Source organism: Capsicum annuum, chromosome 10 (genome assembly GCF_002878395.1).
Source record: "Capsicum annuum cultivar UCD-10X-F1 chromosome 10, UCD10Xv1.1, whole genome shotgun sequence".
NCBI classification, from domain to species: domain Eukaryota; kingdom Viridiplantae; phylum Streptophyta; class Magnoliopsida; order Solanales; family Solanaceae; genus Capsicum; species Capsicum annuum.
Genome location: NC_061120.1, coordinates 91,038,195 through 91,051,923, shown reverse-complemented (window position 1 = coordinate 91,051,923; position 13,729 = coordinate 91,038,195). Strand labels below are relative to the sequence as shown.

At 27.5% G+C, this 13,729-nt stretch overlaps 1 long non-coding RNA gene across 2 annotated transcripts in view; it reads left to right on the top strand.

Moving 5' to 3' along the window:
* Positions 1-1,270: 1,270 nt before the first annotated feature.
* Positions 1,271-13,729, top strand: part of LOC107845774 — a 22,333-nt gene continuing 9,874 nt past the window's right edge. Inside the window, exons 1-5 of one of the 2 annotated variants that reach the window (XR_001666989.2) lie at positions 1,271-1,464; positions 11,614-11,865; positions 11,949-12,190; positions 12,336-12,482; positions 12,642-12,734. This is a non-coding gene — a long non-coding RNA (uncharacterized LOC107845774). Of the gene's footprint in view, positions 1,465-11,288; positions 11,866-11,948; positions 12,191-12,335; positions 12,483-12,641; positions 12,735-13,729 lie in introns of those variants that run through there. The other variant, XR_001666988.2, reaches the window with a different exon arrangement.

The following is a 13,729-nucleotide window of genomic DNA, read 5'->3' as shown; positions in this document are numbered from 1 at the left end:
AATAATATAAACATAAACACATGTTTTAGTGTAGACACATATATATTTTATCATAAAAGTTACAAGTGGCTGGTATGAAATATAATTACAAATTACAATCTTTTTTATTTGCAACGTCAACAAAGATTTATCATGTGAAATGATTCTCATCACATGACCGAAAACAACAAAATGAACATTGAATTTATTAATTCCAATAGATATGGAACTAATATCTCTTGAATTTTCTAAGCTCCTTTTGATATAATGAAAAGATAATCTTTCATTTCATAATATGAGATGATTGTAGATACATCTCATTCTCCTATTCTAATTATAGAAAGAACAATAATTGTTGGTATACATTATATGCTATATGAAAGTTGAAAAATTATAAAGGACTTATCTTAATTTATCTAATAACCATCATGAATAATTATAACTTAGAATTTAATAATGTTAAAAAATTATACACTAAATTAAGGATGATAGTGTAGATATATATTTGACGAAATATATGTACCACTAGAAAAGCACATATATCTTTGTTAAACCATTTCACTTTTTCCTTATTTTTAAAGTTAAATTCTTATAAAATTATTGATTACATTCTTATTACGTACTTAAAAACTTTTAAAATTTTGTTACTTCTTAATTTTTTCTTATGCTAACATTTTTATATTTATTTTTAAATTTTTTAAATCTTCTTAAAATTAAATTTAGTTGGTTTGTTATTCTTAAATTAGTAGAAAAAAATATTAGTTGTCATTAATTTTGATGACTTCTAATAAGAAAAGGTTTTACCATAAATATATTTAATTAATTTTCAACTCTTAAATATTAAAAAAAAATAGTGAAAAGTTAATTTTGTCTAAAGCAAAGACTATCAGTAAAGCACAAAGTCAAACAAAATTTCTAAGGCCTTCACACTTTTAATACATAGATAGATTATAAATTATAAATTGTAGATATAGATTTGTGTTGTCACTTTTTATTTTGATCATTAATATTGATTAAATACGTACGTTTTCTATCCTTTTTTTTTTAATTATCATTATGATTATTACTTAAAGTTAAAAAGAAAGTTGATTGGAGACAACTTCTATCCATTTAGAGATAGGGTTATATTTTTCTCAACTATGCATATTCACTACCAAAAATTTCCTTTTTAGCCACAGTTATTAAAATCATGACTAAATTAACTAAATACTTAAAACTTCTCTACACTTTAGAAAATGTGAAAAAAATATCGTGGCTAACTTGGGCAGTAAAAATATTTTATTCCCTCCCTTTAGTTTTTATTTGCCTCAAATTACAGTGAAAAAATATTATTTCACCCAAAAATCTTTTTCCCCCAAAATACGTTTTTTTAGCCCCAAATAGCAACTTTGCTTTCGGATTTTGGATTGAGTTTTTAAAATTGAACTGTTCTTCAATTTTTCTAGCTTTAATTGTAGTCGAAAGTGGTAAAATTACTTCTTCCAGGTAACAAATCCTTACAATTTAGAGTGTTTAAGGTCAAAATTGAAAATAGGGTTCTATATTTCTCTTGTTTATTGAAGTTTTGAACTTCTGAAATCTGCAATTTGATGTGTTTTGTGGACTTTCTAGTTGTTAACAATGGGAATGTTGATGGGTTTTGATGGGATTTTTAGTTTTTAAAAATGGAAATTTTGATGGGTTTATCTAGTTATTAAGTCTGAAATTTTGATGGGTTTTATGATATTTGCAATGGAAGTATAGGCAGGTCGTGTCGAGAGAATGAAAGTATGAAAGTTGTGTAGTAAACTTGAGCTTCTAGACATGCTTGAAAAGTGTATCTTTTGGTTTGATGCTTTTTGTGAAAGTTTATGCTTTTGTTTCATTTGAACTTGTTAAATATCCAATTAGGACATTCAATAACATGCCCGGTGAGTCCTAAGATGTGGGAATAGGAGTCAGTGGATTATTTAGTTGTGTTAGGGGAAGTATATCTTTCAAGAACTTGTTGGATTTAACCTAAAGCCTGAATTTTTTGTTTGTTCGAGTAAAGTTACGAGTGTATCTAGAACCTAGAACTTTTAGTTTTTTAAAGTTATTGAATTTATAACTAACTGTACAACTCATGTTATGCGAAACTTGTACCTATGTGCAAAGTTCTTTAGACCGTTTTGGCCCTTACAGATGCTTAGCTCAAAGGTTTTGTCATCTTCGTTATGTGTAAGAACCTGAACTATACATGTGTCTATGAGTTGATCAATTCCTTTCACAATTGTTACGCATTTTATGCTTAACACTATATGGTACCGTACAACTCACATTGTGCCCTTAAATCTTAATAGCAACACTGATTCTCTCTGTCTCCAAATTACTGCTTTCTTAATGTTCTACAAAATCTGGTGACATTAGTTGGAAGGGGTTTATGAGGGGTCTGCAGGAATGAGCTTATGGCGGGTGCTCTCCTTTTGTCATTTGTCAACTTATCTGATGTAGAAGGAATATAAACTTATGTACTGGAAATACAGTATCAATTTCTAGTACAATCAAGTTTTATGAAATAAGGCTATTCAATTTTAAAAGTTGAAGGATTTTGACCTTTGGTGCAACAACTAATTTTGTGAAACAAGTAGAAACACACTCATATAGAGAGCACTTATTGTCCCATAATTTTACAAACAATCATAGATAGCACTTCTGATTTTTTACTATATTGTATTTTCTTTCTCAAAGTGTGAAAAACATATGATTATATTGAAGCTAAAATCTATAGCTACAAATCAACTAACTCAGTAGTGTGCAGAGCTATGTCGATCGGAAGACGTATCAAAGCCCAGTTATAAAAAAATACAGCAGTAGCATATATGTTTGAATTTAGATTGGATTGGATTAATTATGAGAAGACCATTTAAAAACAGAGAAGCTTTTATAAAAATTAAAGAATCTTTAATTAGTAATTATTCAGAATATATAAGTCTAAATAAAACAAAAGACAACCCACAAAGATTAGCCTACCTAATTACCTTAATATCTAGTATTGAAGCAAAATTAATAATCCATTTAAAATCTAGAAGAATGAGACACATACCACCTAATTATGATAAAATCAGATTTAGATATCCACCAAAATATTATAAATATAATGAATAAAGTACAAAAATACAAAGAACTAAAACAAATTATTTCTGAAAAACGCAAAGAATTAAAAATAAGAATAGAAAGAATACATTATAATATATTTGCCGGAGTTAGTGAAAACTCAATAAATGCACAAAAAGATGAAATATCAAAATTAGAATCACAAATAGATAGTTTAGAATATATATATATCAACATGAACTATTTACAATAAAATGAACAAAGAAGAATTTATAATAGATGAAAAAATATATGAAAATCACGAAGGATTAAAAATAAAAATAGTATTTTCTAATCTAGGAAGAAGATATAGGAAAATAGGTGAATATTTATATTTAATGTTAGAAAAAGAAGAATTAAAATTAGAATATAAATTGACAGCTATGGTAAGAATAGAAAGAGAAAATGAAGAAATAGATAGGAAAAAGGAAATAAAAAAAATAAAACAGCAAACTATAGAAGAAATACGAAAAATAGAAGAAACTAAAAATAGTAGGATTGCTGAATTAGAAAAAGAATTACAAATGTTAAAAGATTTGTATGAAGAAAGACAAAAAGAAAAGGAAGAAAAAGATAAAGAACAAAAATTACTAAACGAGATAAATCAATTTAAAGAAAAATTAGAAATAAACAATAAAGAAATAAAAAACAAGAAATTAGAAATAAATAATATAGATGTTGAAAAGACAGATAATTATGATTCAGAAGATAGTGAAACATATACAGAAATATTAACAAATACAAAAAATTTAAAAATCAATGAAAAACAAGAAGTAATTAATAAAGAAAACTTAGAAAATATCAACATAGAAATAAATACTCTTGATAAAAAAGAAGATGAAAATATAATACCTAGAACATCAGAAATAAGAAAACCTACATATTATAACAATAATTTTAAAAGATATAATCAAAAGAATAAATATGACAAATGGACACCAAAACAAATAGTTAATAAAAATTATAACTTTTTAGACTTAGACTGTGTAATAGATCCAGAAAAAATAATACAATTATGGATAGAATATATGACAAAACAATTATTAGATAATAATATAAACATAACAGATGCACCAGAATATATAGAAAGAGCACTAATAGGAATAGTGAAATTATGGTTTTCAAATTTAACTGAAAATAGCAAGAAGATATTAAGAACTAATAAACCTACAGAAGGAACATCATCAACAACAACTAAACTAACACCTATAGAATTATTAAAAAAAATATGAAACAACTATAAAAGATGAATTTGGTAGTATGACAACAATAGAAGAAGAACAAAATGAAGGAAAAGATACAAATAGGAATTTAATGTTAAAATTAGCAATATGTAATATGTGTTATATAGATGAATATATTTGCACATTTAAAGAATATTATTATAAAGGAGCATATAATATAGAAGAAAGTAAAGAAATAAGAAAATTATATTTTAATAAATGCCCGAACCATTTAGTTCAAAAACAATAAAGAGTTGGGAAAAAGCAAAAATAGTAGATACTCTAGGAGCAAGAATAAAATTTTTACAACAATGGTATAGAAATTTATGTGAAAAATATAGAGAAGAATTAAAAATGAAAAAAACATTGATAAGAAATTTAGCATGTTGCAAAGATAAAATAGCACCCCAATTCTGATATGAAGAAAGATATTATAAGAAAAGAAAAAGACATAAGAAATATAAGAAATATAAAAAATCAAAATATAAATAAAAGAAACCAAAAAAAAGATATTATGTAAAAAATTATAAATACAAAAGACCATATAGAAAAAAGAAATCTATAAAAGAATGTACTTGTTATAATTGTGGAAAATTAGGACATTTAGCTAGAGATTGTAAATTACCTAAAAATCCAAAAAATAAACAAATATCAGAAATAAAAATAGAAAATACAGAATATATGTAGATAGATTATGAATTAGAAAGTGAGGATAGTATATATGAAATTTCAGAAAATGAAACAGATAATGAAATAGATGAATCAAATGACTGAAGAAGATATAAAAATAATAACAAAGGAAGAATATTTAAATGATGAAGGAATAGACCAAAAAATAATATTTGACAGTAACATATTTGATGAAATAAAAGGAAAAGAATTAGACTTAAGTGTAGAAAAAATATTTAAAATACCAACAATAAAAAATATGTTTACTAGGAAAAAAGAAGAATATTATGTAGTAAGCCAAAAGGAACATGTAATAGACTGTAGATATGCATAAGATAAAGCTAGTATACCACTAGTAACAAAAAGAATAATTAATAAAGAGATAAACGATATAAAAAGTAGAGACCCAATAAAATATGTACACCTTGGAGGTACAGAGATATTAATAAAAACATGTTTTAGAGAAGGAATAGATACACCAATAGAATTATATTTAGCAGATGATAGAATTATAAAACCTATAGAAAAAAGCATAATAACTGCCATAAAAGGAAATTTAATATACCAAAAATTTAAATTTATAATAAGTGCAAATTATTCAGTAGCGGTAACAGATAAAAATATAGATATATCTATATTGGAAAATATCAGGAATAGAATTAACCTCATTAGTATTATATTGGAAAATATCAGGAATAGAATTAACCCCAGGAAGTAAAATATTTACAGTAAGATGCAAAAATTTATATGTATTAACAACAAAACATAAAATAACCGAAAAAAATAAGATTAACAAATACGAATAGAAAGTCCATTCGAACAAATTGTAAAAACAATAGATTATAATGATTATAGCTATAGAGACATAGATATAGAAGAAAATTTAGAAATAATAAATGATAGAATAAGTACAACGAAAAGAATAATTGATGAAAAATCAGAATCATCAAACTCACCAAAAAGAACAAGTTATGAAACAAATTCAACAAATAATTTAAACCAATATTACATAATAGGAAAGGTAAATGAAAAAGAATATTTAATACTCTTAAATACAGGACAAGAAGAAAATTATATAGCAAAATATCTAGTAAAAAATGAAGAAATAAAAACTGATAATGATATATGCCCAGATCTACCAAGAAATTTAATAAATAGTAAAAATATAGTAGAAAAAGAAATAATAATAGGAATTAGAAAAATAAAAATAGAATTTGAAGTAAAGGAAGAAATGCAAAAAACAGACATAATATTAGGAATAAAATGGCTAGAACGAGTAAAACCATATAATATAGAACATACACAATTAACCTTAACATATAACAGAGAGAAATTATTCTTAAAAAGAGCCTTAACATAAAATGAAAATATATGTATTAATGAAGTTAGTAGTAGAAGGATATTACAGTAGATATTATACACCTATGATAGATACAGGAGCAGAAGCTAATTTATGTAGATATAATTGCTTACCAGAAAGCAAATGGGATAAATTATAAACACCAATAATAGTTAAAGGATTAAATAATGAAGGAAGCTTAATTACTTATAAAGCTAGGAATGTAAAAATATAAGTATGGGATAAGATATTAACAATAGAAGAAATTTATAATTATGAACTAAAATCAAAAGATATACTTTTAGGGATGCCGTTTTTAGATAAAATATACCCACATATAATAACTAGAACAGATTGGTGGTTTACAGCACCATGTAAACAGAAAGTAAGAGCAAAAAGAATTAATAATAAAATAAGAAAAAAAATTGATTGGATAAAAGAAAAGTGAAAAAATTACACAAAAGTTAGAAAATATAAAAAATACTGAAGATAAAATAGAATTGGTCGTATTTTGGATAAATAAAACAGAAATAAATATATTTTCAATAAATAAGATAGAAATAATTAAGAAAAAATTAGAACAATTATATAGTGAAGATCCATTAAAAGGATGGAAAAAATATAAAACTACTATAACAATTGAATTAATAGATAAAAATAGCATAATAATCCAGAAACTATTAACATATAATTTTGACGCTTTAAAAGAATTTAAAATGCATATAGATGAATTATTAGAAAAACAATATATACAAAAAATTAATAATAAATATAATAGTCCAGCATTTATATTAAATAAACATAGTGAACAAAAAAGAGGAAAAAATAGAATGGTTATTGACTATAGAAATTTAAATGCAAAGACTATGACATATAATTATTCAATACCAAATAAGATATTAAAAATAAGACAAATACAGAGATATAATTATTTTAGTAAATTCGATTGTAAATCAGGATTTTACCATTTAAAGTTAGAAGAAGAATCTAAAGAATTAACCGCATTTACGGTACCACAAGGATTTTATGAATGGAACGTATTACCATTTTGATATAAAAATGCACCAGGTAGATATCAACATTTTATGGATAGTTATTTTAAACAATTATCTAATTATATAGTATACATAGATGATATATTATTATATACAAAAACTAAAGAAGAACATTTAAAATTATTAGGACAATTTACAGATATAATAGAAAAATCGGGAATAAGTCTAAGTGAAAAGAAAGCTGAAATTATGAAAAATCAGATAGAATTTTTAGGAATACAAATAGATAAGAGTGGAGTAAAAATGCAACAACATATTGTACAAAAAATAACAAATTCGAAAGAAGAATTAGATACAAAAAAGAAATTACAATCATTTTTAGGATTAGTAAATCAAGTAAGGAAATATATTCCAAAATTAGGAGAAACTTTAAAACCACTACAGAAAAAATTAAAAAAGGATATAGAATATAACTATAATGAAGAAGATAAATAACAAATTCAGAAAATAAAATTACTTTGTAAAGAATTACCAAAACTACAATTTCCAGATGAAAATAGAAAATTTATATATATAGTAAAAGCAGATGCTAGTGAATGTAGTTATGGAGGAGTACTTAAATACAGATATGAAACAGAAAAATTAGAACACCATTGTAGATACTACTCAGGTACGTTCAATGAAACATAAATAAAATGGGAACTAAATAGGAAAGAATTATGTTCATTATATAAATGTTTGTTAGCATTTGAGCCATATATTGTATATAACAAGTTTATTGTACGAACGGATAATACACAGGTACGCTGGTGGTTAACAAAGAAAATACAAAATTCAGTTACAACGAAAGAGATTCGGAGACTAGTCTTGAATATATTAAATTTCACATTAATAATTGAAGTAATTAGTACTAACAAAAATGTTATTGCAGATTATATATCACGACAAAGCTACACAAACTGATATAATAGAAGAGGATACTCTAGAAAAAATATTCAACACCCTAACTACGCTTTTAATGAAAATGGACAGTATAGGTAATGAAATAGAAAAGCTAAAGACTAATGAAGTTAAACTGAAGTCTATAGCTACAAATCAGCTAACTCAGTAGTGTACAGAGCTATGTCGATCGGAAGACATTAAAGTTCCAGAGCTAGAAGGAGACGATGGGACACTCCATAAAACCCATAACATTTATCAATCTACTTCTGCAGGTACAATCAAAGGAGTTAGGAAAAACACAAATATGAACCTAAACAAGCTATTTGATAAACCATATATACCAAATACATCAAAAGATCCCATATTTATACCCCACAAATTACCACATATAGAGATAGTTTAAACCAAGACAAAAAGAATTACAACTACACAGCCCGGACATATATAGAAAATATCTACAATGTACAAACCTTTTTAAATACTAACCCCAGAGCTATAAACATCCAAGAACCAGATACAAACTATATAACCCAAAGATTGACCGGATATAATAAGCTAATTGCTTTACCTAAAACCAAATCAAGTCTAGTTAAAACTTGCTATGAATATGGACTATTCAGTACTGTACATACCTCTGACGAAAATGAGATATCCACTGTACCAGAAATATATGAAGCATTTAGCATTTTTAAAAGAATAACCAAAGGTACCTTATTTTTTATAAAAATTTATACGGCACCAACAGAGATATTGTATGATGAAGTTAAAAAATCCATACAAGTTGTAAAGATAGGAATGACACTAGATATGATTATACCACAAGATATTGTTCCACAACCAGAAATACCTAGAATTGAGATACTAAAATTTTATGCGAATAAGAGGATTATCGGACTATCTACAATTTTGCAAGAGCTAGCAAACACATACCGCAACCAAAATCCCATATGGAGTTATTATTCAAGAAATCATGTACTAATATATTCAAATTCAAAGGAATTACGAGAAACAGATGTGGAAACTATTAGGCAATGGATTCTGACGTTACTCAAACCAGAGACGGAACCTATCGCCAGAGCTATCAGAGAAAAATTTATTTCAGAAGAATTATTAACCAGATATTGCAAGACAATTGAACATAAATATTCAGATCATAAATGTTCAAAATGTAATGGAGGAGATAATGATATCCCAGAAGTTCAGCTAGAATAAAAGAAAAATCAACCAAGTAGACAAGAACGCCAGCTGGAAGATACAAGATAAGAAGCAATAATGGAGATATGGAAAAGCAGCAGATAAGACAACGAGAAGATATCGGCGGAGTAATAATAGAAGACAAGTTATTAAATTGTGAAAGCGGCATGTAAACTTTCACAATTTGCTTTACGTAAAATATTGAAACCTTTTGTATAGGCTTGTGACTATTATTAGTCTAGGCATTAATAATTTTTGTCTTATTAGGAGACTTTTTGTAAAGTAGACTAGGTAGATAATTTTAGAAACGTGAATACTCTTGTAAAGATTTTAGAAACGTGCATACTCTTGTAAAGTTTCAGTCTATAAATAAGATGAACTGAAGGTATTGCAAGGCAAGCCTTCATGTGTTGAAGCAAAAACTCTCTTGTCCACAACAAATATTTTGCTTAATTATTAAAAAATAGGTATATTTCAATGGAAAAAGCTATGGAGGAACAAACCTTAGAAATATCAAACCTACCCGAACAGGTATATTTATTTATGATTATGAATAGCTAAATTCATAATTCCCAACAATCATGGTATGATAAAAAAAATTCATGTTAGTTACTTTGTAGTAGAATTATTCGAAAAATAATATGTTAAGAAGTTTATTAGCAAAGTGGAAAAGGAGAAAAATCCCTAAGAACTATGCCATCCTAAAGGTGAAACCAATAAGGCAAGAAGCCGTGGTGGGGAGTAACCAGAGTAGAGACGCTGTTTAAGGAAAAAATATCCAGATTACCATGTTAATAGTGACCGAAGAACATGTTATTTAAGAATAATCTAGTATATAGTAATCTAAGATGACCATATTTTGTTATGTACATGATTGAAGAGAATATTTTGAAAATAGCAATTTTATGAAAATGAATAATTATTTATCTGATGTAATGGTAGATAAATTTAAAATACTTATTTTGTATGCACTTAAGGATGTAAAAGTAGTAGATATAAGAAAAATCATATTAGAAAAAGTATTTGGTAAATATTATATGACTAGAATAAATTACATACCATACCATGATAAATTACATATATCTAAAATTTTTGGAAAAAGATATGAGAAACATACAGTTAATAGAAAAACAGATGAAAGTAAATTTAGATAAATACATGGAAACTAAAGATATAAAATATATAGAATTTCTTAATGAAAATATGCAAGAACTACTAAAACTAAAACAAACAACTGAAAATATTATCAAGCTTAAATGACAGAAAATACTTGTTATATATATACTTAGAGATATAGAAATTATAGACATAAAGAAAATAATATGGGAAAAATTACAAGATTATGAAGAGGAAGAATTATTAAACAGTATAGAAAACTTACACATATATTATGAACATCAATATTACTTAGATTCAAATGGATATTATTTAGAAAAAATAAATGTTAGAATATATAAAAAAAATTAGAGAAAGACAAAATTGGATATATGAAGAAGTAAAGTACAGAAATCAACTTGAAATAGAAAAAAGACAACTAGAAGAAAAATTACTTAAAATGAAATTAACCTTAGAAAAAGAAGATACAGATAATGATTTATTTAATACATACGAAAAATTATTTAATATAGATGGAAAATTACCTATACATGAACAACAAATACTAGTTAATCAGATAAATAGCATTAACCTACGCATTGAATATAGCAAAGTTAGAATAAAATACTACACAAAAATTGTTAAAATTTCAATAGGATAAAATAATAAACTACACAAATTAATGAATATATCTTATGAAAAGAATAAATCATTAAAAGATATTGAAATTAAACTATATAGTTTATACCTAGAATACAAAAGATTATATAATACTAACGAAGATCCTAAAACATTAGATAATTTAATTACGATAATATCCAATTTAGAATATGAATTAATAAAACATCTTAAGTCAAGAAGATAAAAATGAAAACTAAACTAACCAATAATATATACGAAATAATCTACTTAAAAATAAATACTTATTATTTAATAACTATTTATTTCCTAGTAAAGTTACCGCGCTTAATCCGCACCCCCCTACAAAGGATGAACTGACATCTCTAGCCATTGGAAATTGTTGTCTCTAAGTTTTGTATTTGCTTTTAAGTAATCTCTGCAGGAGAAGTCTCAATCTAGAAGAATATGAAGCAGAAATGCAGGAAGTCAACGCAATCATTATTAGCAAGCCTATGAGGATGGCAAACTGACAACAATAACATAACTTCCCAAGATTTGGATCAACAAGATGACTATGTTATGAATGAAAATATGGAAACTCCTACTCTCAGTATTGGCAATCTAATTTCTTCTTTAAGCTTTAATGAAGCTACCTCACAAGTGAAAGAGGAGCCGCTACTTGTCCAAATTAAAGGTTAGAAGTAATTTCATTTTATTCTTTATTATTTTTTGTTATTATTATTTTCGATTAAAGCTAATTTCTTGTTAAAATAATAGATACTTCGACCGGAGAAGTTACAACTCAAAAGTTGCAAGTAGATCGAGTTTGAAACTTAGAAAAAAATAAGAAAGTCATGGTGGAACTCAATGGAGATGGATAAGGAAGTGATAATGGTTCAAACTTGCTTATGAGATTTCTTGGTCGACTTTCTCAAAATTCTGTATTTTGTCCCATATCAGTTGTGACATGGGATAGGATGCCAAAAGAGAAAAAACAAATAATATGGGAGCTTATTGAGGTAACTACCTAACTTTATTGTCATTAAATTAGTTTATCTTTTTTTAATATATATTGATTTATGAATTACAAATATATTTAAAGGAGCATTTTGAGTTTGATTATGACGTTGGAGTTGATTGAGTGATGCAATCTTTACGTGATAGGTGGAGGTCCTTTAAATATAGTTGCGAAATGAAAACTTCTATCCCAATAAAAGTAAAGAAGATCTACTTGAGAAAACTCCCAAAAATGTTGATTTTGTTGTTGAGTGGACTGCTTTTGTGCATCACTATCATGAGGAGAAGATGAAGGTAGTTGTTCTTCATAATTTGATTCTCTCTTTCTCTTTTTTTTTTTTGGGGGGGGGGGGGGGGGGGATTTAAATAATCACCCAAGGTTTTTTTATTTATACAATTTTGTGTTTGTGCCCTTCTACTACTTATAACTGAATTGATGTTTGAGAATTACAGAAACAATGTGAACAAAATGCAAAAAACAGAAAGAAACTTAAAGTTTTGCATGTTGGTGGTAACAAAAGCAATGCGGGGAGAGGTCGTTAGATGGTAAGTCTTAATATTAAATTTTATTTTAAAATTATTTTATAAAATGTGTTTCATGCTACTTATTTTTTATTTATATATACTTGGTTAATGGTAGGAATAAAAATTGGGAATGTCTGTGTGTTGAAGTGAGGTTATTTTGTCAACTTTACTGAAAAAGGATGAAAATTTTTTGACTGAAGAAGGAAAGATTTTAGCTGTAAGATTCATATAGTTGTCCACATTCAAATTTCATTTCTGGTGTTGATTTATTCATGTCTAATTTTACTCCACTAGCTATCACAAATGGTGGTGAGCTTCAAAAGTTGTTGAAGTTCATAAGAATATAAACATTATGGTGGGTGATGACCTTTGAATTCCTTTCATAATATTTCATCTGAGAAAGTTATCAGACTCTGCTTTGATATGTGTTGCTTGAGTTGATGGTCTTTCGGAAATCTCCTCTCTATCTCCACTAGATTCCATATGCCGAATATCACTCGGTATGTTGTGTTTTACCTTTGATGTGCTGTAGATATGTTTTGTCACAATGTTGTAAATGTTAATTTGCGGAACATGTTACACTGAGGTGTAGGATATGGAGTATATACCAACGACAATTACAAACTATTACAGCTTGGGGGCAAAGGATATTTAGCAGACCCCCTCTCTCTCTCTCCCGACCCTCTCTCCACCCCCAGCTTACCGGCCCCCGGTTCCCGGCGCCGTCGCTGACCTTCGGCGCCGACCCGATCCGGCCGCCGGCTCCGACCTACGGTAGCCGGCGCTGACCAGACCGCCGGCTACGACCTCTGGTCGCCGGCTCTCCCTCTCTCTCTCTCTCCCTACCTCCTCTCCATCCCAAGCGCACCGGCCCCGGCCCCCGGCGCCGTCGCTGAACGTCGGAGCCGACCAGATCCGACCGCCGGCTCCGACCTCCGGTCCCCGGCGCTGACCCGACCTGACCCCCGGTCGTTCGCTCCCCGGCGTTGACCCGACCCCCCCGTCGGTTCATACCC